Source organism: Ambystoma mexicanum, chromosome 2q (assembly GCF_040938575.1).
Source record: "Ambystoma mexicanum isolate Mex_15411 chromosome 2q, UKY_AmexF1_1, whole genome shotgun sequence".
In the NCBI taxonomy this organism is placed as follows: Eukaryota; Metazoa; Chordata; class Amphibia; order Caudata; family Ambystomatidae; genus Ambystoma; species Ambystoma mexicanum.
The window spans coordinates 92,686,191-92,708,344 of NC_090924.1; the positions used below are offsets into that span (position 1 = coordinate 92,686,191).

The window sequence follows — 22,154 nt, forward strand, 5'->3', positions numbered from 1 at the left end:
TTTTGCCATTACACTCAAATGTATCCAGGGGGTATTCTCTTAACCCTGGGACTGTGCAGCTGTGCAATATCATCCAAACAAACTATTTCTCATAAATCCTGGATCAGGTAATGGTAGGGGGTCTCTCAACTAGCAGAACCATTTAAGGCAGTTTAGGAGTGTTTCTCCAATTATAAAACACTTTTTTTCAAGTGATTTGGCCAGTAAGACCCACATCACTACTGATGACAGAATAATAATCACATCAAACACGATCAGCAAGAAAGACCATCAGATGTAATTAGGAGTAAGACCATCAAGTAGAATTTGCAATGTTGCCCAGCGGGTAAAGAGATAAACTATCTTGACCATGAGGGAGGGTAAAAATAATGGACAATTGTCAGAATGATCAAGTGACACGGGATTAAAAATAATGAGAGTAGGCCGGGGATTAGCATCATCTACCTTGCATTTGTTTTATTTGTATTGCGCTCATGGCCCTGGGGCATCTGTGCACATGTCTTACAGATATAAATAGCATTACATGGGCAAAACAATCTTTGTTCGAAGGTTACAGCATAATGAGAAGACAAATGCATAGCATTGAGCTGAAAGCACAGGTTAACAAAGAATATAGAGGAATATTCATCAAGTACACAGAATAGTACAGGTAATATTACTAATACAAACTACATGACTGGGTTAGACATTTCCGCAGGCTGATCAGCAGGAATTACAAATGATTCTGCTCAGATTTTGGAATACTGTGGTATCCAGCACCACACTACCCTCGCCCTCCTTACAGACATCTCAACACCCTCCTTTAACAGTCCCACGTGCACACCCTGTCTCACTATTCAACTAACCTGACAGACACATTCTAACATCCCCCCACTCACCAAAAGGCATTTAGTTGCCCACAACCCATTAATTCCACACAAGCATAGCACCATCCCCCGGCCCTTGCCTTACCGGCATGGTCGCACACAACCACATGCACAAGCGACCCCACTATCAATCCTTTGGAAGCACACCTTCACCCTGAAGCCAGTACAGAAGCAGCACTCGGGAGGATAGCCCAGCGGCAACATGCACGCCTTGGTAGCAAGACGACAAGAGCAACATAGGTTTGTTCCCCCGGGTCCGCACTTAGAAACCTCTGCGTATTAAGCACGTTATAAATAACCTATCATATCATATCACTCACTGTCACTGCATTCTTCTTCCCACTGCCCACCCCCGCCCCGTCCCCCGACTTACCACAGGTCCCACACAGGAGAAGAGGACATATATAGGAGCAGAGGAGAAAACGGGAGATGTAAGGAAGGAGAGAGGAAAGGAAAGGAGGTCTAGTGGATAAGGTGCTACATTTGGAAACAGAAGTTCTTACCTCTAATCAAGGCTTCCTCACTTGACTAGACTTGCACAATCATGGGAAAATTCACGCTACCACAGAGTGCTTTTCTTACTGAACCTCCCAATGTAGCAGTGCTTGGATTATGAAATGAACACCTTTATAAAGCCATTGAGTAAACCAAAGAAACTGGCTAAAAGATAAAGGTGTGGTCTAGTGCCTAAATTACAGATTATGGATGGATTCTAATCCTTTCTTCCCCAACATTGTGTACTTTTGGAAGATATGGATTTTATTTATTGATTCTGCTAGAGTGGGACATCCTCAGTCTAATTTACCCTCTATGTACACTCCCATCCCACAATTCTGGACAATAAACAATGGGAGTCTCAGAATTTGAAATGTATTCAAAAGAATTGTCTCAATGTAGCCAACAGTGGTCTCCAGCATTTCACCATGGAGAAGACCACAATGTTATAGATCACAAACAAATAATCAACAAAAACGAATTTACCTGTCTGTATGATTCCCACTATTATAAGTCCATAACGGCATTGACTCTCGTATATATGTTATGTTAATGTTAATGTTAAACGACATTTGTACCGCGCACTCACCACCAAAATGGTACCCTGGCGGCTCTGAAAAAGGGGAGGAGAAGGGGTCGGTTAGTGGGAATAAGCTGGAAAAGTGGAAGAGAGCAGTGATGTGGTGTTAGCAGCCTCAGCCCAGTGGGTCCGTTGGCTGGGCTTGGGGTGTTTTACGGTCCGTAGTCGTCGTGTTCTGTTGTGCAAGTCTATGTGTGGTTTGTTTTGTTGTTGCATTGTTGTGAAGTTTATGCGGATTGCTGCGTTTTAGGCTTGTTGTGTTTGGTTAGAGTTTGAGAGGTGTATGCAGAGGGATGGAATTGTTGGTTGTTAGTTGGCATTGCTGTCCATTGCAATTATGGGATTCCATCTAGGTGTGGTACATGCTAACATTAACAATCCTGTCTAGATGCGAAGCAGACTAGAATCAAGAATTCCATCTAAGTGTGGTACATGCTAACATTAACGGTCCTGTCTAGATGTGGCGTAAGCTAAGTTGACATTAGCATAGCCCCATAGCTAGGATTCCACCTAAGTGTGGCACATGCTAACATACACAATCCTGTCTAGATATGACGAAGCTAGAATTCCATCTTAGTGGGGTACATGCTAACATTGTTACACCTGTCTAAGTGTGACGCAAGGTAATCTAGATCGTTCTCTGTATGTGTGGCACTAGTCAGCATTGGGCAGTATGCTAGTGTGTAGAGGAATGCAACATTTGCAGTTCAGTCAAGACTGGATCTAGGCTGATGGTCACAACAACTCTAGGTATGCAAGGTGCAGTTTTATAGCAATTTACGCTATGGACGGTAAGGCAGAGTGGCAAGGGCTTTCTGGAGTAGAGTGATTGCTCTACTCCCCACCCATGCCACACTCACAGTTTTGTTGGTGTCTGGCTTCCTTTGCTTCCCTGCGGACACCTGCAGACACATCTTGGTGCCGCCTCTGTAGGAGCCGCCCTTTGCCTTGGATCCCTTAGCCGCAGGGGCTGCCGGGCAGAGGGCTGCCCTGGGACGGTGAATTAAGTGCAGCGATCCAGCCAATGGCGGGTGGAGGGAGGGGAGCGAGCACGGATGAGAAACCAAATAAGCGGCACGCACGTGTGCTGGGGGCTAGGTGTATGTGTATATCATACTCTAAAAGACATTAGAGATTCTAAATATTTTTTCAACGTTTGCAACATTCTAGACAACACTGAATACGTCAGTGGTAGCATACCAACATGAGGCAATAGTATGCAAATATTCTTGCACTCAGTTCTGAATATATGTGTGTGCAGTCTTCTCGGAATATGGATGCACATCCTTCTCTGAACATGTGTGTGTGATTTCACTAAACAGACGTGTGTTACTTTCGTGTTTGTGTGACTTTGAATGCAGCTTTAAATACTGTGGTGTGTAATGCTTTTATTCTATTTATGTGTGCAACTGTCAATCTATCTATGTATGCATGCGTGCCTTTTAAAAAGGACCTGTTTATAGTTTTCAACCTGCATGGGCAGGAGATATACTATTGCCAGTAATTACACAAATCTGTTTGTGCTGTGAGGAGCCCGGAATGCGACGGAGACACAGGACACAGGGCGATTGGCACAAACTTTTATTAAATAATAAAGGGGTTAGAAATGCCTCACTATCCCTAATCTAAGAGACATTTCCCTACCTCAACCAAAACTAAGGGGCTGTCAAGTGTCAAGATGTCCAAAGCAAAAATATCCTGTGTCTGAAATCTTAGCCCTCGCATTCTAAAACTAACTCTAAGGTGTCAGAAAATGAGGGCTAACACTCCATAGAGCGATCTACCCCAAAAATAAGTAAAAAGGGTTTTGCTGCTTTTTAATCTAATTATTCTTTTATTCACAGTGGAAAGGCCCGCACTGATCATAACATGTAACCTTAAGCCCAATGTCACTGGTTCAAATATGTCAACAAATAATAACCAATTGAGAAACACACTGAATTAATTTGTTGAATACCTAATTATATACTGAAGATTTTAAAACACAAAACAATGATCAGTTCCTTTGGTACACAAAATTATTTTATTGGTCAGCTACTGTAACGCTCACCTGGTATCCACGGGGATGTCACTCAGCCTGTTCTGACCTCTTACGACCTCAAACCCTTCCCTGGAGGCTACACAGGATTGGTAGAGTTTCACTCCCTATTGTCTCTGTGTGCTTGAACCCCTTCTTCCCCGGGGTCCAACCCTTCCCTTTGATCCACAGCTCACCTTGTTTTCTTGGATTGTTTTCTCCGTCCTGCTTTCAGCGCAGGGGCGCGTTGATTGATGCGGGCTCGTTGCTGCCTAGTTACTTCACTGGCAAGAGTCCGACAGGTAAGTATAATAAGTCTTTTGAACAGTTCTCTAACTTCGTTCCTTTCCTTCCTTAGATGATGGCCGGCGTCCGGGGATGGCGGCGTGCTGCTGAGATGAGTAGCGCTGAAGGTGAGTGAGAGCGCGATGCACCCCTTTCGTATTTGCATTGAACTGAGTTCTTTTTCTATGTCTTTTAGGTGCTGCAACGTTTTCAGCGTGGATGCCGGTTATGAAGAACAAATGCGGTGGGTAAGCGGCGTCTCTAGATGTTTCCACGCTAACCTGCAGTGTCTTTGCCCTCTTGCAGATGGATGAGAAGTTCCGGAGACAGAGTTCCCCCAGAGCGGCCCGGATTCAGATAAGCGTTTGAAGCTCGTACGGTATTTAAAAATAAGCGAAGATTTGCAGAATGCTTACTAATGCCTTTTTTCTGTTCTTTTCACTTTTCCTTAGGAAGCAGCGTGCCGGGATGGGAATGACACCGCCGAAGATGCCCGCAGGACAGAATAAGCGATGAATGATGGGCAGAAGCGCCGCAAGGTAAGGCTGTTCCTAACGGTGTTCTTGTTCTTGCAGGAGCTGAGCGCAGAAGAAAGATGCAGGCCTACTGGAGACCGATCCGAACACGTTGAGTGTCACGCTGCAGGTGCAAAAAACACAAAGCATGTTTCTCAGCCTAGGTGTGGCTTAAATAGTCTCTGGGTATCCCAGGTCTCTCTGGGCTGAACCACCCAATTACACCCATACGCCACCACTAGGAACAAATGCGGCATTCCACAAGGCGCAAAAGGGTGCCATTTTGTTTATTTACCAATTAATAGTATTGATGTCAGACGTAAAACGCCTGACATCATACACGATTTACATATATACACAAAGTGCTCACACACTGTACCGCGGAGCGTCTCGTTTCCCGAGATGAACAAACATTCACAACACCCATTAGTATCAAGGTCCTTACTTCTTATATTAACCCAATAGTCTACCACCGATGATACGGTTCCCCAACACCGAGGTTAACTATTACTAGGCTCTTTCATATACTGGTCATTTTTTGCATCTTTATCACACACACATAAACTTCTCTCGTTGTCTGAATCAAGAACTTTAGGCACAATGCTATATTTGCATATCATTTCAGCTTCCATTCTTCCGAGTGCATTCTCTGTATTGCCCCCCTGTGGGGTCTTTCTGTAATACTCTTATTCCAATAAACCACATTCCTGCCTTATCATCCATTTGGTGGTATTTCTGCTAACAGAGCGATAGTGGTAACCTTATGTCCTCTTCATGTAAGGCATTCAAATGCTCCCTCATTCTTATCCGGAGTTCACGTATCGTGCTCCCAATATAAACGAGACCACACACACACAAACAATTCCATATACCACAAATTTGGTCCTGCAATTTATAAAGTCTTTTATGATCAGCTCCTCGTTTAGGTTGATCTTTAAAATATTACATTCTTTGGTGTATTGACATATGCTGCAAGTTCCACAATAGGTAAATAAACTTAATGGCACCCTCTTGTGCCTTGCAGAATGCTGCATTTTTGCCTAGGTGAGGTGTATGGGTGCAATGAACCCATATTAGTGTGAGTAGCTTCTTTATACTTGGGACAATACAGCAACGGGTCATATACAAGGGCCAATTCTGGTGACTTGGAGAAAAAAAAGTTTTAAATTATAGGTTTGTTGTGCATTTTACTTGTAGGAAGCTTTTGGTTGGGACCTACTGTGAAGAATCCTGCGGATCCTTTACTGAAACCGTGCCTGGTGGCCAGGGGAAGGCAGACGCTTCCCGATTCCAACCCTGTGGGTGGTGTATTGCGGGAGGATCACCTGTGTGCAGACAAGGCCCAGGGTAGTGAGGAGATTCCCTGGGATGAGACAGTATTTATCTTCTGATAGGGAGACTTTACCACTGTGCTAGAAGAGGTTATGGCTTATCGTCATTTTAATGTCTCTCAACCTCCCATTAAATCTAAGGCAGTTCAATCCTAAGATTGGGACACCAAAGCATATTATGCCATATGAAATTTCTATATAGTTCCTAAAATAAAATGCCCTCCTAAATTCCAGGGGTACACTTCAAGGGATGGCGGAAATGTCTTCTCTAAACCATCTTCATCTATAAAAGTTAAAACCTACTGCCCCTCTGTTAACATTACTAATGGAATTCATTCTACCCTTAAATATAATGAAGTGGAAAACCTTAACTTTTAAGCAAACTACATGTGCAAAAATCCTATAGGGACTGAGACGAGGAAGAGAGCTGAAGAGGCATATAGATGTAGTAGTCGGGCAATTAGCCCCATTGCAGGACTCAGGCAATTTAAACTAATGGTTCACACCTGAAGCCAATTATCAAACTTGTGAAGCAGAAAAGGCTGCAGCAAGACAGGAGAAAAGGAGAGAGCTAGAGCGGGAGTTGGAAGACTGGCATTTCACGAGGAAGTGTGATCACAGAAAGGACACCAGAAAGTGGGGACCTGCAAGTTTTGAGAGGGTCCTGTGTTCTCAAAACCTGCATTCCCATGGCAGCACAGAGGAAATTGTGCCGACAGTGGTGTTTTCCCCATGTGCACGGAGCGGTTGTGATTGCATAGCCATGACCGTGCTGAAGCCCAAAGCCCGTAGCAGAAGGCAAGCAGATGGAATGAGGAGTGAAGGAGATTCCCAATTTGCGTGGCCGGTTCAAACACACCCGTGCTACAGAAGGGTGTGGGTGCCAAGTGTTCCCAATGCTGTAGTAGATGTTGGGGAAGTCGGGAAAGTGAAGCAGCCCGCAGCTGCAGTGTTCCTGAAGCGGCGAATGAGGCTTGGCACCAGGTTCACTCAGTAAGCCTTGCCGGTAAACGTATCCAGCTCTCAAATAACTTGCCTATACTTGGAAGAGAGTAAAAGTTGTTCATTGTTCTAAAATCCTTTTTAACAATGGAAATGTATCACATGCACTAATACTGACAGCCCTAGTATTCGCGTAAGAAGAAAAGCACATCATTTCCATTGTTCAACATTTCTTTCTGTTAATGGAGTGGCCGTGTGTCCTTAATTGAAAAGGGAACGCCAGTGAAAACAATTACGAAAGCTTAACGTTGACTTTTCTCCAGAGTTACAAGTAAATGCGACATCAAAGGCACGTCGTGTATGGCCAATTGGGTTTCCTGAGTAAAGTTCGAAATCAGCTCCGCGAGATTGTCAGGGAATACAATTACTTGGGTTACATGTGATATTTATCGAATGAGAAAACAAAGAATCAATTTTGAATGAACAAAAAAACTAAAAAAATAACATTTGGTTTTTTGTTGTTTTGGCTCACCTAACCCCCGTGCCACAAGCCACCCTTTTTAAAAATACTTTTCCCACCACCCCTAAAACTACTATTCCCAACCACATTTAATGAGTCTTCTAAAAAATAAATAAATCTGCGATGTTTTGGGTTTGTTTAAAATTGCATTCTTTGTTATCTATTCGATAACATCACTGCATACCAATTACTTGCAGTACTTACAGATCTACCTAAATCTGTTTTCCCTTTGACGACTGAACCATGTAATGTTCTGAACAATCATTCTTTAATTCCAGAAGAAGTTGTACTGACGAGGAGAACAAGCATTACCCAAGCCAAAAGGGGAATCCTTTCCATAGTGAAACAAGTTATATCTAGCCACCTGATCTGTGAGGTTGTTAAAGGTCCAGTGTCCTCCAATAGAAGTGTGGCATTGCTGCCTGAAGCTGGAAGAGTGGCAATAACGAGGCTCCTGTCTATTTATGTCCGGTCCCGGCTGGGCGCTGTGGGACCCAATACCTTACCAACCCTCAGTATGCTCCTGGACGCTGATCTGCTTATCCTGGTGCTCTTCGGCTATGTGATCGCAGCCTCAGCCATCTCATTGCTCCCTGCATCTGCCTCTGGACTCTGTGCCTCCCCTGACTATCTCTAAAAACTATATTCACAAGGCACTGTCTGTGCTCGCTTTGTCCCTAATCACCAAACTTTACACCCACTTCCTTCCTGAACTTTCACACTTTTAGCTGTGGGCACATCCTGCTTCTCATGAGATTGTGTTGACAGATCTACCCCCTCTGCTCTCTGTCCAGCCAGCTATCTGTTCCCTTACCCTTGTCATCTCCCATTGTCTCCTTATCCTGTCCATCTCCCTGTGCACTTGCTCCCTTCTTGCTCCCCCCTCTCACATACCTCAATTGCTTTGCTTGGTTTAGTGGAGCACACCCTCTGCCCCTCGTTTTGGCACTTTCCATCTCCCCCATCTACTCTGTTTCCCCATCTGCTATCCCTCACCTCTGACCAAGTCTGGCAGGAAGAACTCAAGAAGGACATTCTCGCCTCCAATCCAGCCTTACCATCCCTGACACCTACGTCACTACGTCACTACGTCAGAAAGACTCTCACCGACATCCTCTACGTCGTTCCTTCTCCCGACCTAAGGACTCCTCATATGACCGCTCTTCTCTCTCCTTACTCTTACTCACACGTAAATGGTGGCACCCGTTGGGAGCCATCATAAATGTCGACTGAAACGGTACCATCATAGTACAAGGGCCTCAACCCAACCTCCTACTCTTTGATAGGCTCCTTCCTCACTTTATCAACCTTCCTCTTTCCTCTTCATGGGCTCTCTTTCCATCTGCCTATACGGCCACCCAGGCTCACTTGCCATCTATGCCCACCCTGGCTTCTTTGCCCCCTACTAACCTCAACATCTCCCTCACAACTACCTGTGTCAATTTCAACTGTACAGGCTTCCTTGCCTACTCCCACTTCAACGACAACCTCATCAGCCTCTTTCACCCTGCTGCACTGGCCACCCACTACTGCAGCATCTGGAGCTCTCTTGCCTCCTGTGGCCCCTACCACACTGGCTCCCTTGTCATCTTCCACTTACCTGGCTCCTTGCCTGCACCCTCTTCACTGACACCCTTGCCATCCTTGCCTCCTCTGCCTCCTCCTACCTCTATCAGGCACAGGCACCCTTACCGCTTACAGGGGGAACCTCTGTCCCCTGCACGCCCCACCCTCGTAAATTCTTAAAAAGTGGCAACCTGCTCCATGTTGCCACACTAAACTCTCTGCTTTCAAGCACTCCTCTGACATCTGCCACTTCCTTGAACTCTTGGACCTTAATGTACTTGCTCTCACTGAGACATGGTTTAAGAACAGCTCAGTCACGAGTTTTGACACACTTCTCCGTGAAGGCTAGAAGAGCCTTTCCGTGCCCAGACCCAAAAGGCCAGGAGGTGGAATAGCCTTGATCTTTCTTGAGTGGATCCCCATTTCCATTATTCCCACTCATGTTTACTCCTCCTTTTAAAGTCTGATCTGCAGGCTCTCTCTTGTCTCGGGAGGATAGCTCATAGGCAACGTGCTCGCCTTGGAAGCAAGACGACACGGAGCACCACAGTTTCCATCCATGGGTCTGCGCTTAGAAACCTCCGAGTATTAAGCACGTTATAAATAACCTATCATATCTCTCTCTCTCCCCAGTCACCTCTCCTACTCTGGCCACATTCTATCAGCCGCAAGGCCAGTCTACCCTCTTCCTCTTGGAATGGTCTGACCTGGTCTCCTCTCTCCTCTCCTCCTCATCCCAACTCCTCCTGCTGGTGGATCTTAACATCCATCTCGACTCCCCAGACTCCTCAGGACCTTTCCACAACCTTTGTGACTCCCTTTCTCTTTCCATTCTACCCTCTGGTCCAACAAACACTGCTGGCCACACCTTGGATGCTTTCATTTCCACAGACATCCCACTCTCTATTCCTCTCATTATCTCACTCTCATAAACTCTTCTCACTTGAAGCCTTCTTCTCCTTTAGCAATGGCACACCTTACACCACCTCCTGCTTTCAACGTCATACGACCCATGAAAAGAGGATCAGTGGCTGGCTTTGCCTCCACCTACTCTTCTCCTCCTATTCCTGCGGCTGACTACCACCCTGACACAGCCCTCTCTCATCGTTTCATCTCCAACACTCCCCGGTCATGAGGGTCCAACTGAAGTCTGCCAAAAAAGTCCAACTCTTGGTATTACTCAGATCTGGCTGCCCTTAAACGCAAGTGCAGAGCAGCGGAACGGAAATGGGGATGTTCAGATGCACCCTCAGACAAATCTGCCTGCCGCCTTCTTTAAAGGCAATATAGACTCTGCATTCACTCCAAAAACAAAGTCTACTCTCAAGCCTGCATCTCTGCGGCGTCTAACACGGCTGAACTCATCAAAGTCTGCAAGTAACTGGTCAACCCTACCACAGCTGCATTCTCTAGTCTAACCTGGCCCTTTGCTCGGCCCTGGCTGGATACTTCACCACCAAAACACAATACATCCTGTCCTCTCTCTCTTCTGGTCCCCCCTCCTGCTCCCGCACCAACTTGTCTTGGAGCCCCTTCGGCTGTCCCCACTCCCCCCACCCTCTTCTCTCCTCCCTCTCCCCGGCCACACCTAATGAGGTCTCTAGACAAGTCCAGTCTATGAAAGCCTGCCTCCAAACAGGTGGACCCCTGCCATTCAAAAATCATCAAGGACAATATTGAAACTCTTGCTCCAGCTTTGGCCGACCTCTGCAACTTTTCTTATGCCATTGGAGTATTCTCCTCTCCTCTCAAGCACTCCCTTGTGCACCCTCTGCTCAAAATAACCTCTGCCGACGCGTCCATTCCCGCAAACTATCGCCCAATCTCAATCACCCCTTTCCTGGGAACACTCCTGGAGAAGCTGGCTAACACTCAACTTGCCCTCCATACTGAATCTGTTACTTGTCTAAAAGACCATCAGTTTGGCTTTAGAGCATCCAGAGGCACAGAAACTGCTCTTATGAACACCTGTGAAGACCTGCTCTCAAATCTTGACACCAATTCTCCCTCTGTCTAATTCTTCTCAACCTCTCTTCTGCTTTCGATAAGGAAAACCACAACATCCTGATCACCCGTCTCTGCGATACCCTGGGCATCACAGATCAGGCCCTGGCGTGGCTCACCTCCTTGCTCTCTGAATAGCCCTCCCAGGTGGGACTCGGGGCCCTTTCTCTACTCTACCACTATCTCTCTACTTGTGGTGTCCTCCAGGGATCTAACCTCTCCCTCTGGTTTTTCAGTATTTACATGGGCCCCTTGCCCCACAAGATCTCTACCTTGACCTCTAAATTTCAGTGTTATGCGGATGACATGGAGCTCTCTTTCAGGCTACCCTCTGCCTCCTCATCCTCGCTCATCCCTGAATGTCTATCCGCAATCCAGCCTTGGTGTGCAACGAGCTATGCCTGAATGCCAGTAAGACAAAGATCGTATTCATTGGGAACCACTGCTCCCGCTTTCCCACTTTCTAACTGGCCGGCCTCGCTTGGCGCTGCACCCTCACCTACAAATGAGGCATACAATCTTGGGGTCATCTTCGACTCCATTCTCACTTCTCTTTGCACATCTCAGCCATCTCCAAAAAGTACAACTACCAATTGCACCGCTTCAGAGGTATTCTACCTTTTCTCACTTTCCCCCAGCGGCTCATCACCCCGAGAGCTCTGGTTCTCTGTAGGCTGGACTGTTGCAACAGCCTCTTTCTCAATCTTCCTACTCTCCGCCCTATACAACTCATCCAGAACAGAACCGCAACACTTATTCTTGGACTCAAGCCCTGGGACTGCATCTCGCTGGCACTGAAATCCCTCCACTGGCTCCCCATGGCTGAAAGGATGAAGTTCAAGACCCTCTGCATTATCCACAAGGCTTTCTGGGGCCAGACCCCACGCTACCTACAACGCTCTCTTCCTAAATACTCTCCCTCTAGAGTCTTCCGCTCGTCCTCCTCCAACTTTCTGCGGGTGAGCCACCGCTTTCACAAACAGAGATCTGGGGGTAGATCTTTATCCTCTGCTGGTGCTCCCCTCTGGAATAGCCTCCCTACCACTCTCTCCACCTTGAGCCGGAGCACCTTAAGTTCCGTAAACTCAAGACCTTCCTTTTCTCTTCCTCCTCTCTGCCTCTACCCTGCTAACCTCCTTAATTTCTCTCCACCCTCCTTCTCCTCCCTAACCTTGTTCAGTTGTTGCTGACTGGTTGCCTGGTTCCCCTCCAGAACCTACAGGTCCAGGCTCGCCTACCAGTCTTCTGCAATTGCCTCTGGGCCTCTGCACTTTGTTCAACATTACTGCACTTTCAGCTTACGTGCCTTGAGCGGGGCAACCTCTCTGCACATACCCAGGGCCCTGCTTGACCAGCCTCTTGTACCCCCCCCCCACAAACCCCCTCTTTCTCTGCAACCCTGTAGGTATGTATGCTTGACGTAATGTACTAGGACCAGTTAGTTTGTCCTATTTCATCCCTCCCACCCCCCACGTCTCTCCTTCCCCCCACTCCCGAGCTTTGTGTCAACTGTGCCACTTCATGCACTTGCATTAGGAGAAATGTTGTCAGGCCTAGTATTCTCAATTTTCAGTTTAGATCATTCAGAATCTTCAAGGCCTAAGGAGGACTACTGTATTCCCTTGTTACTTTCCCGCTTTGAAGCACTATTTAAATAATCAATAAATACAAATAAAATAAGCTGAGGAAGGGAGCTGGGTGCTTGTAAAGAAGAAGTTGTAAATAACCTGTAATGTTGAAGTTGCTGAAGTTGAGAGAAAGTATGTCTTGGGGCAGAGGCAGGTTATACTTGTGGCAGCAAGGCAGACATAAGAGGCAAAGAGGCTGCCCTTTTCTTGAAGCATAGGAAAGAAGAGTGCCTTGCCTACCTGTAGAGTCGAAGTGTCTTGTCTTTATTTGCCTAATAATTCTGAAGTATAACGTTGAACCAGAAGTACCTGAACTGTGTTGGTGTAAAAAACCATCAGTGGATGGCACTTTGTTGTTTGGAGTAGTGGCATACTGTGGAACAAACAAGACTGTTCTCATGGTAACAGTAATAGAGGGGTGGTTGTTAAGAGGAAAGCAGCAACCCAAAAATTATACCAAATGTACTGCAGAGGTCCTAACCAATTGTACAATTGTAGAAAAAGTCATTTACCTATTCTTTGAACTGTGGCAAATAATCTTGGAAAGAAGATATAAAGGATAACCATTGGTGAGGTTTTCTTGACTGAAATTGGAAGGGGGATCTTTTCAACGGAAGCTAGAGGACTGTCACCGGTGGATTGTTTTTTAATGAACTTTTGTTTTGACTTGGAAGTTACAAGAACTGGTTTAAGACTTTCCTTTCCTTTTGAAGAACTAATAAGAACTAGTTCAAGACTTTTCTTTACAGGTTTGAATATTTTGAAGTTAACTTTAAAACCCGGAGGAAGGGATTTACCCAGGACAGATGAAGGTCATCCAAATATTGTTTATCATTTTTCATTGTTTTATTATTTTCTTTGAATGTTTTGATTAGTTTGTCTATGTTAGTTTTGGCCAGTTTGTCTATGTTAGGAGGGAATTATCTGATAGAGTAGGGCAAGCAAGGAGAAAACCACAAGCAGTGGTCCCCCTCACATTACTGACCTGAAAAGATTGAGCAGCAATATACAACTGAATGAGGAAGGATTGGAGGTTGAGCTATGGAGCAGAGATAGTAGGCAAGAACAATGGACCATTTTGATTTGGCATTTGGTAAAGGGGTAATGTGAGCATTGAATTGAGGAATTTCTAACAAAATAGAGGTTTTGATAACGTAATATCCTACTTGTTCTTCTTCCTGGGCTAAATAGTCAGTGGATCCCATAGAGGAATGGTGTAATCCTTTAGATTATGAAGAAGTGACTAAATATAGGTTGTAAATGGACAAGTGGGCAATCTATTTTTGTATATCTTATTTAGGATTGAGTGAACTGGGATTACAACCCGAAGAATTGATGTTCTTAAAAAAGGAGGATAATTGTACTCTCTTTCTGACGTAAAAGACAATGAATATAAATATCACTAAGATTTGGGTAATGGATTAATGCAAGTGTTTAAAGCAAATCACAACGGGATTTAAGTGTTTTATCTATTATCTTTTACAACTTGCAGACTCGTTCTAAGGAGACCCAAGGTATCAGAAACCCACAGAACTCACCTGGAGTGTTTGGACTCCTTATGGTTAATTAGTAACAAGGTAATTATTGGACAACTATTTCAGATAAATATAGCATGCATTTTGGTTTTAGAATATTCAGTGTTTGGGTGATGGATTAGTGGCAAATAGGTAGAGGCACAAGCATGCAGATTAACCAATAGTGTGTGTTGGTGGTGGACACAAGAAAGTAATGGTGACAAACTGGTCTAAATTCATGATATACTATGTCTTAGAGAATATTTCAAGCAGTAATATGTTTATAGAATTAACTGCAATTTGTCAAAAGAAAGTAAGAAACAATAGTCTTTGTGTATTTCTTTTCTTTCCGCTTGACTCATCGCTGGCTCGTTTTCTGGTTTGTATTGTGCATCAAATCTACATGTTTTGTGATTTCTAATGGTTTGATTAATGTTATAGGTTCTTAGCCTCCGAGGACAATGTTGGGACATTGACTTTTTCTTCAATGCTCATGTGTGCTGTGTGTATCTCAACAAATTGATACTGCGCAGCTCTCAAGCTTTCAATTCTACATCCCCATGGTATTTCACAGACCTATTTTCAAGGAAAGATTTTTTACATGCTCACTGAGAATGCTCCAGGGTTTGGTTGAAGCTGCAAACAAATTATAGTCTCTGAAGTAATCCAAAAAGAGAAACAGATTTCACAGAGGATTTGGAAGCATCGCCAGCCACCAAATTTAAACTGTGGCAGCCACATGGGTTAATAAATGCACTGTGGTATTGCTCGAGAACTCGCACTTGGACTCCTTTGTTTACCCCAATCATGTTTGCACCATTATCATACCCCTGACCACGGCAGTTGTCCATCTCTAGACTGCATTCTGACATTTCAGAATGCAGAAGGTTTGGAAGTCCTTCACCAGATGTGTTGTCTGCGGGGCGATACCGTATAAATGTGTTTGCCTGTAATATCCACATATCTTACAGTGTAAGACAGTTGCTCGGTGTGGCAGATTGTCATACCTAGGTATTCACTATGGAGAAAATAGAAATTCAATAGCTATCCCTAAACTCACCTACCACTATCATGGCGGCTCCATTGCTCCACCCTTTGTGACCACCCTTACATGTCTAGTCTATTCCAAGATGGCCGCTTCAACTCCTCCTATTTATACCACTTTCCAACTTCAGAACGGAGCGTTACTTCAAATCTGAGAACCTGTTCAGCAGATTGCTGTGAGAAGTAAGTGCTCCTTCCTAAACTTTCTTCCTTCCTTACTTACCCTTCCCGTTCTTACCTTCCTTTCTTTCTGCTCTTTACCTCGCGCTGCTCGTCAGCGTAGCGAGTCAACGGAGCACTCTCACCTCCCCTTGCTGTGTGCTTTCACTAATACACGGAGCAATTTCCATTCTGAAACCCGCCTCTCCGGTTCGTGCCAGCGACTCAGCTCCCCTCGGAGCGTTCACACTCGGGGTCTATATCCCCAAGTACAGTGTGAAACTCAAAATTGCTCATTGTTGAACTTAGTCGATACCGGGGATTCAAGAATAATTAGCAGTGACATTTGCAAAAGCTCCTTGTGGAACTTTGGTTAAACATTGGAATCCTGTAACATTTCGCAGTGTGAATATTAACAATGTTCAGGTGCTATATGTCAAGTGGGAGTCTGTGATAAATGTGTAAGTCTAGAAACCAGTTTGCGCAAGACGTGAACCACCCATCGATTCAAAGCGAGAGAGTCCCTGTTCTTGGTAAGTCTATTGAATACATGCTCTTGGATGTTCTGTTACCTCGCTCCTCTCTCACATAACCTTTTTCACAAATCAGTATTAAACACCTGTTTCTGTCCGTTCTTATTTTCTGGGCTAGACACACGTTCAAGACAGCACAACTCTGCACTAATACCGGACATCCTTTGATATTCACGTTTGGGTTTTCTTCCCCAGGAGGGTTTCCCGAAATTTACCACTGCCCTTGTCTTAAAGCTCGGGGTCAGTGGTGGAATTGCGAAGGCTCCCCATTACTCTTCCCTCCAGTGACCTTCTGACAGGAAAGGGTTCAGTGAACCTTTCAAAATTCTAGTTGCCATTCTGTATGTCTTATTCTGAACAGAATTTAATAAGTCATAACACAGATATCTGAAGTACAATCCAAAATAACAAAAATATTTTGCAGCCATCACCCTTTGTAAAATTACATTCTTTACTTGAGACCCCATTGGACTAATGAGTTAATTCTGAATGACATTTCTGCAATAGTGACTGTGGATCTCTTGTGAGGTCACTCGATGCAAATTATCTAAGACATTTCCATTGTTTGGAGTAAGTAACTTTTTTGAAGAGCCACGAAATGGGCAATTATTTTTGGACAGAAAGCCAATAACTGACATAATTCTTTCAAGCACAGCCCGCCAACGCTTGGTCTCTGCCTGCATTTGATCTTGAATGAGAGAATCAATGCCAAGATGTCCTGTGAGGCACCTTTCAGCATCCACCCACTTGCCACTGGATTTGGCATGTTCAAGAGACCCTTTGTGAATTTTCAAATAGTTACCAATATGCTTCCACTTATTAAAGCCAGCGCTACAACGTTTTGATTTTGGTATACAGTCAAAAAGCCTACAACAAAAACAGTAGACTATCAGTCAAAGTAGAATATTGCAGCCATGGCCTGGAGACAGTTTCTTTGTTAGGTAATACCCTGAGCCCATATGAAGAAGAAAATTGCCTTTTGTCATCCTTTGGGTATGAATAAGTAGGAAGTGGAATAGCCTGTGGTCCTCCCATTACAATTTGATCACGCACAGGTCCAGGCATTGATTTAGGCCATAAAGAAATGTCTTCAAACCAACACCTTTTAGTGCCTTGCTCCTGTTGGTTATCATTGCCCTCTAGTGCTTGGGTTCTTGAGGCCTCATCTCTTGAAACGTGTGTCATGGCCACAGGCAGTACCGTTTCCTCAGGTATGCCTGTTGCCTGGCCTTGTGGAGGGCGCTTATCTACCTCTTTGAAGTCTTCTCTTCCCTCCTAAAAAATGAAGATAGTACTTTTGCACTTTTGATACCTTGCGCCACTTTGTTTTTTTCTCTGCTGGTTCTGTGCTTCCAAAGGTCTTATTGGTTTCAACATTGCCAGTACGTTCAAATGCCTGAAGTAAAAGAAATAGCCAGAAAGTATGGCCCAATTATAACATGTTGCAATATGATATTATCGATACTCAGATGTTTCTAAGTGCGGACCCGGGATCGAACCTGTGTTGTGCCGTGTCGTCTTGCTTCCAAGTCGAGCATGTTGCCCCTGAGCTATCCTCCCAAGACATATTCTTGCTAGGAATAATGCAAACTCCCCAAAAACGTTTTTTTAAAAGCCTTTTCAGTTTAAATGATGCATTGATTACCAAGCAAAGTAGCGGTAAGGAGGTTCCATTCTAAAAGGTGCAGAGTTGAAGGTGGGCCAAATTTGGAGAGGCTACATCACAGCCATACCTATTTGAGCAAAACCTTTCTAGCATTTGGACAAATACGATGTATGCCAATTCCTACCACTGGCTACCAGGTTCCACTTCACCATCTCACATTGCACGTGTCAATCCCTCTCTCAACCAAATACGCTGTAACTCAACTACAACGAAACAAGCCTCCGAATTGGCAGATGGGTTAAAAGGGTAGCCTGGGAACGACACTCATTACCATGAGCTGCACTTTAAGGTTTGTGAGAGGCAATAACTTTTGCTTCAGATAAAGGGCTGCTTGAATTAGGATCATATGACACATTGTTTATAGGGTTTCCTATCAATTACATCTTACCAATGACCTCAAACAGGTCAAATCAGGTCAGATTGTTGAGCAGTTTTTAGAGGGCCGCTTGTCATTTGAAGTGATAGTGCTTTCAGATAGTTCTATTTGTGCGGAAGGAAAGGGCAGAAGGTCTCGATCACAGCCTCTGACTCATTTCAAATAGCTATGAAGTGGAAACATCCTGCTTATCTACAGTACAGATGCCAGCCTCCAGATCAAATAGGCAGGCAGCATCTGGCCAGAAACTCAATCAATCTAATACAATATTCCTCAACTGAAGTCTTTATTTTAACCATTAAGAAAACAAAAACTGAAATGGAACAATACAAAGGAGAGGAACCAGAACACCACAGGAGCCCATTCACTATACCATCCGTCCATCACACATGGACTTCAGGGGCCTGGGTAGAACTTTGCAAAGTAATTCAACCCACAGGACAGGATCTCAAGTAGTCCAATTTCTGGACTGAAATAATAAACCTCATATATTGCATTCTGATAGGTGTAGGCCTGTTTATATAAAACCTTTACAGGAATGCAAAATGAAAAGCATAAAATGGCAACTGCCTGTAAAAGTTTATTAGCGAGTGCTTCTTCTGTCTATTTTAAAGAAACAAGAGTGTGAAAAAAGCATGTGACAAAAAGTGGGTATTGGTCTTACTACATTACTAGTGGTCAAATATTCACAGTTCAGAGTTATTTTGTATGCAGATTACTGTTGTGCAGCAGAAAACATTTACATCTGTCCATGCAAGGGGCTCACCCCATCGGGCCAGTTACACATGCATTTAAACCTCCAGAGATCTTTGCACTGCCTGCGTTTTTGAATTCTGGCCAGAATCGTTCTGCCCATCATCCTTGCCCTGTCAATGAAAAAAGTAAAGTTTTTCTGTTCTAAACAATTACATAAAGATATTCCATCGGAGCTCAAACTCGCATCTTGTCCGCGGGGCCGAGCAAAAGCAAACAAACCATCACATCAAATATATTCCCCTTGGTTTATGAGAAACTTTAACATAGGCACAAGTGTACACAGTGCAGGTTCACCCTGTTGAGAAATCCTAACTGCACCACTGCAGCCAACTCAGTACGAGAAAGGACTCCGCCCAGGAGGAAAAACAATTATGCATGGGAATAAAACTTCAATGCAATCATGATGTAATCAGTTCAATCATGATGTAATCCTGCCCCGAATCCTAGCTCTAAACAAATGAAATTCTCCGAACTGCAGAAAACAGTACCAAGTTTCAAACCTGTCCAATTAAAACCAACAAAAGAAGAAAAGTTGTGGCTGAAAAGTGCCCAGAACAGCAGCCACTTCCTATATACGCTTTGAACTCCAACTGAGAAATGTTTCTGCCGTTTAGACTTTTTTTGGAACAGAACAGAGTGAAGCTACGTTCTGCCATTTACCCTTTCAGGTGCGGGACACACTCTAAAGGGGAAGCAGGAACACAGCAAAACGATTCCAATACACGCACTCGACCCAACCGAGGCAGGCGTCTACACGTTGGAATATAAATCTGGGCTAGAAATGTGTAAAACAAAATATATTCCCATTTACCCGTTCTTGTGCAGCACGCACACTTAACTATGCAAACTACTGTTTGAGCACCAGCCGAACGCTATGTACACAGTTCAAAGGAACATTTCCTAAAATGTTAACAGAAGCATCAGGCTGTACCTACCTTCTTTCTGAGTAGTTCTGCACACCAGCGAGTCGGGGAGGCAATGCAGTCTTCTTTCTTTGCGCACGGGTAGAAAGCAATTGGAGTTTCGGGGCGGAAAGTCGGGTACGCTCAAAGGCAGCCGTCTTTTTTCCTCTGTGGTGTGTTGCTCCTGCTGGATTACAAAGGCTGGAGGCCACCAGGAAAGGCACCCTTTCATGCCCCCACCCCAAGTGGTGCAAAAGTTCAGAGAGCCTCTGTAACGTTACGCAAGTACTATGTGCATACATGCCAACATTCCGATCCACCTGGGAGGGAGATTTCCTCCGAAAAATCGGGAGAGAACATTTGTGCCTTAGGAATGCATTGGGCAAAGATGTATTTTCGGCGGGAGAACGTGAAAAGGATATTTTTTGCGGAAAAATCGGGAGTCTCCAGGGGGAAATCGGGAGGGTTGGCATGTGTGTATGTGACTGCCAGTCAGCAGCTGCCACTACTGTGCTGCGGCTACTCTCCCCATGGCAATCGCGACCCACACCCAGGGAAATTTCGCCCTCCAGGGACCGGGGCAATTGTGCTTCAAGAAACTGGCCTGATTATTATATATGTAGTCCCTTACACCACAGCAGGGTTTGCGTAGTAACTGCACAGCAGTTACAGCGTCTGCGAGCATTACAGAGCATGCACCGTACAGTAAATGAGCTTTAGAGGAGCTACTGTGTCTACCAAACCAACATTAACTCAGACATTCTCACCCCTTTGTTACATTGTTAAGAGGAGCCTTTTTTTGCAACCTTTGGAAATGCACGTTGAAGCTGTAATTCGTTGTATTGTACTTCTCACATGTTGAAATTAAACATTGTAAGTACGTGACATCTAAACATCTGGTTTTGAAATTACACAGTGCAGCTTGTTGGATGCTAAACGAAATGCATATAAAATTCACTGCAAGAGCTGGATCGCATGCACTCACTTGATGCTGTCTGGAAAAATGACATGAGCGTTTCCTAAAGGGCAGTGTCTGGTTCCCATCCGAGAAACGAACCATAGCAACGCTCCGCCTCCACTTGATCACGTGGGCTGCTCTGCATCACGTGGGTTTCCGACGTTAACTTCGTCACGTGGGTTTCAGACGTTCGTTTCGTCATCTTTTTGTTTGAGCGGGAAAGCACGAGCTCAGCTGGACGGAGCAAGAAGGCAAGGCGCTACAGTAGCGGGAGAGATTTCGTATAGTTCATTGTTATTTGGTGCTTGAAAACGTGTTATTTGGTGCTTGAAAACGTGTTATTTGGTGCTTGAATTTGGTTTACGGTAAGTCTTAAAGTTATCTCATGTTGATTGTTAGTTTGATGCAGAGCGGCAATATTGCGAAGCAGGTATTTCTGTGTATTTTGGGGGTTTGTAATGTGCTTCAGGGGTGAGATTTACCTACAGTACATGCGGATTCTGATGTTTTGTTTTTTCCCTTTGTTTTATTGTATTTTGGGGTTTTGTAATGTGCATCACAATGGTGAGGCAATATTGGGCAGGGTGTATTTGTGTGTATTTTGGGAGGTTTGTAATGTGCAACAGGGGTGAGATTTACTTAAAGTACAAACGGATTCAGTTCTTTGTTTGTGTTTTCCCATGCAGGTGGTTGATTTGTCCATGGGAGATGTGTTTTACGGATTGGGGCTGGCCACAGCGCGTTCCTCCCTTCCCAATGGGACTTCCACTGTACCAGTGAAAGTACAGCAATAGTTATCCTCCCCGATGGAAGGAGGCGGCGGCGGCGGGGGTGGGGGGCGTTTGGAGGATTTGTTATGTGCAGCAAATGGGGATATATGTTTTTATTATGCAGACAGGCTCATTTGGTTACGAATTTCCAGCATAACAGTTCAGTTATTTTGGGGGCTTTATTCTCCTGCATGGGGGTGATTTGGCATTCCCTGGGAAGGGGTTGTTCATTTGCCCCTTTGTAATGTGTGGCAGAGAAGGCCATTTTATTTTTGCAGTTGTGACAGATTTAGGTATTTGTGCTGTGCAGAGTGATGTGAAAGTGGGATATGTTGTCTTTCACAGGGGTGTAACGGACCCCCGGGACAAGTGTCCTTTACAAAGGTACAGAGTAGAGAATTTGCTCGATTCAGAGTGGGATTAGACGTCACTGCCCTCAGGGAGTCCTGTGCAGCAGAAGTGTGGGATGTTATTCCTCCAGGGCAGAGGGACATGATGCTGCATATATTTGTTCTGCTCCTGTGCAGAGTGGTGGATTTTCTCTTTACAAAGGGCCAAGTTTCTTATGTTTTTGTGCAGAAAGGCAAGTTAGAGTAAACCATGTTAGTAACCAGTTGAAACGTGAAAGTGAAGCATCTGTGTGGGGATTTGTAATGGGGTCACGTGGTGTTTATAGGGATCAAAATTAAGATTATATTAGCAGGAGCTAAAATCGGCTCCTGACTGT

General features: G+C 44.7%; 1 protein-coding gene across 2 annotated transcripts in view; it reads right to left on the bottom strand.

The window, feature by feature from the left end:
• TEDC2 (tubulin epsilon and delta complex 2) overlaps window positions 1-20,818 on the bottom strand; it is a 202,938-nt gene extending 182,120 nt beyond the window's left edge. Inside the window, exon 1 of one of the 2 annotated variants that reach the window (XM_069646927.1) lies at window positions 20,685-20,818. The gene's annotated coding sequence lies outside the window, so the exon portion shown is untranslated. The remainder of the gene's footprint in view (window positions 1-20,684) is intronic. The other variant, XM_069646928.1, reaches the window with a different exon arrangement.
• Window positions 20,819-22,154: the final 1,336 nt, after the last annotated feature.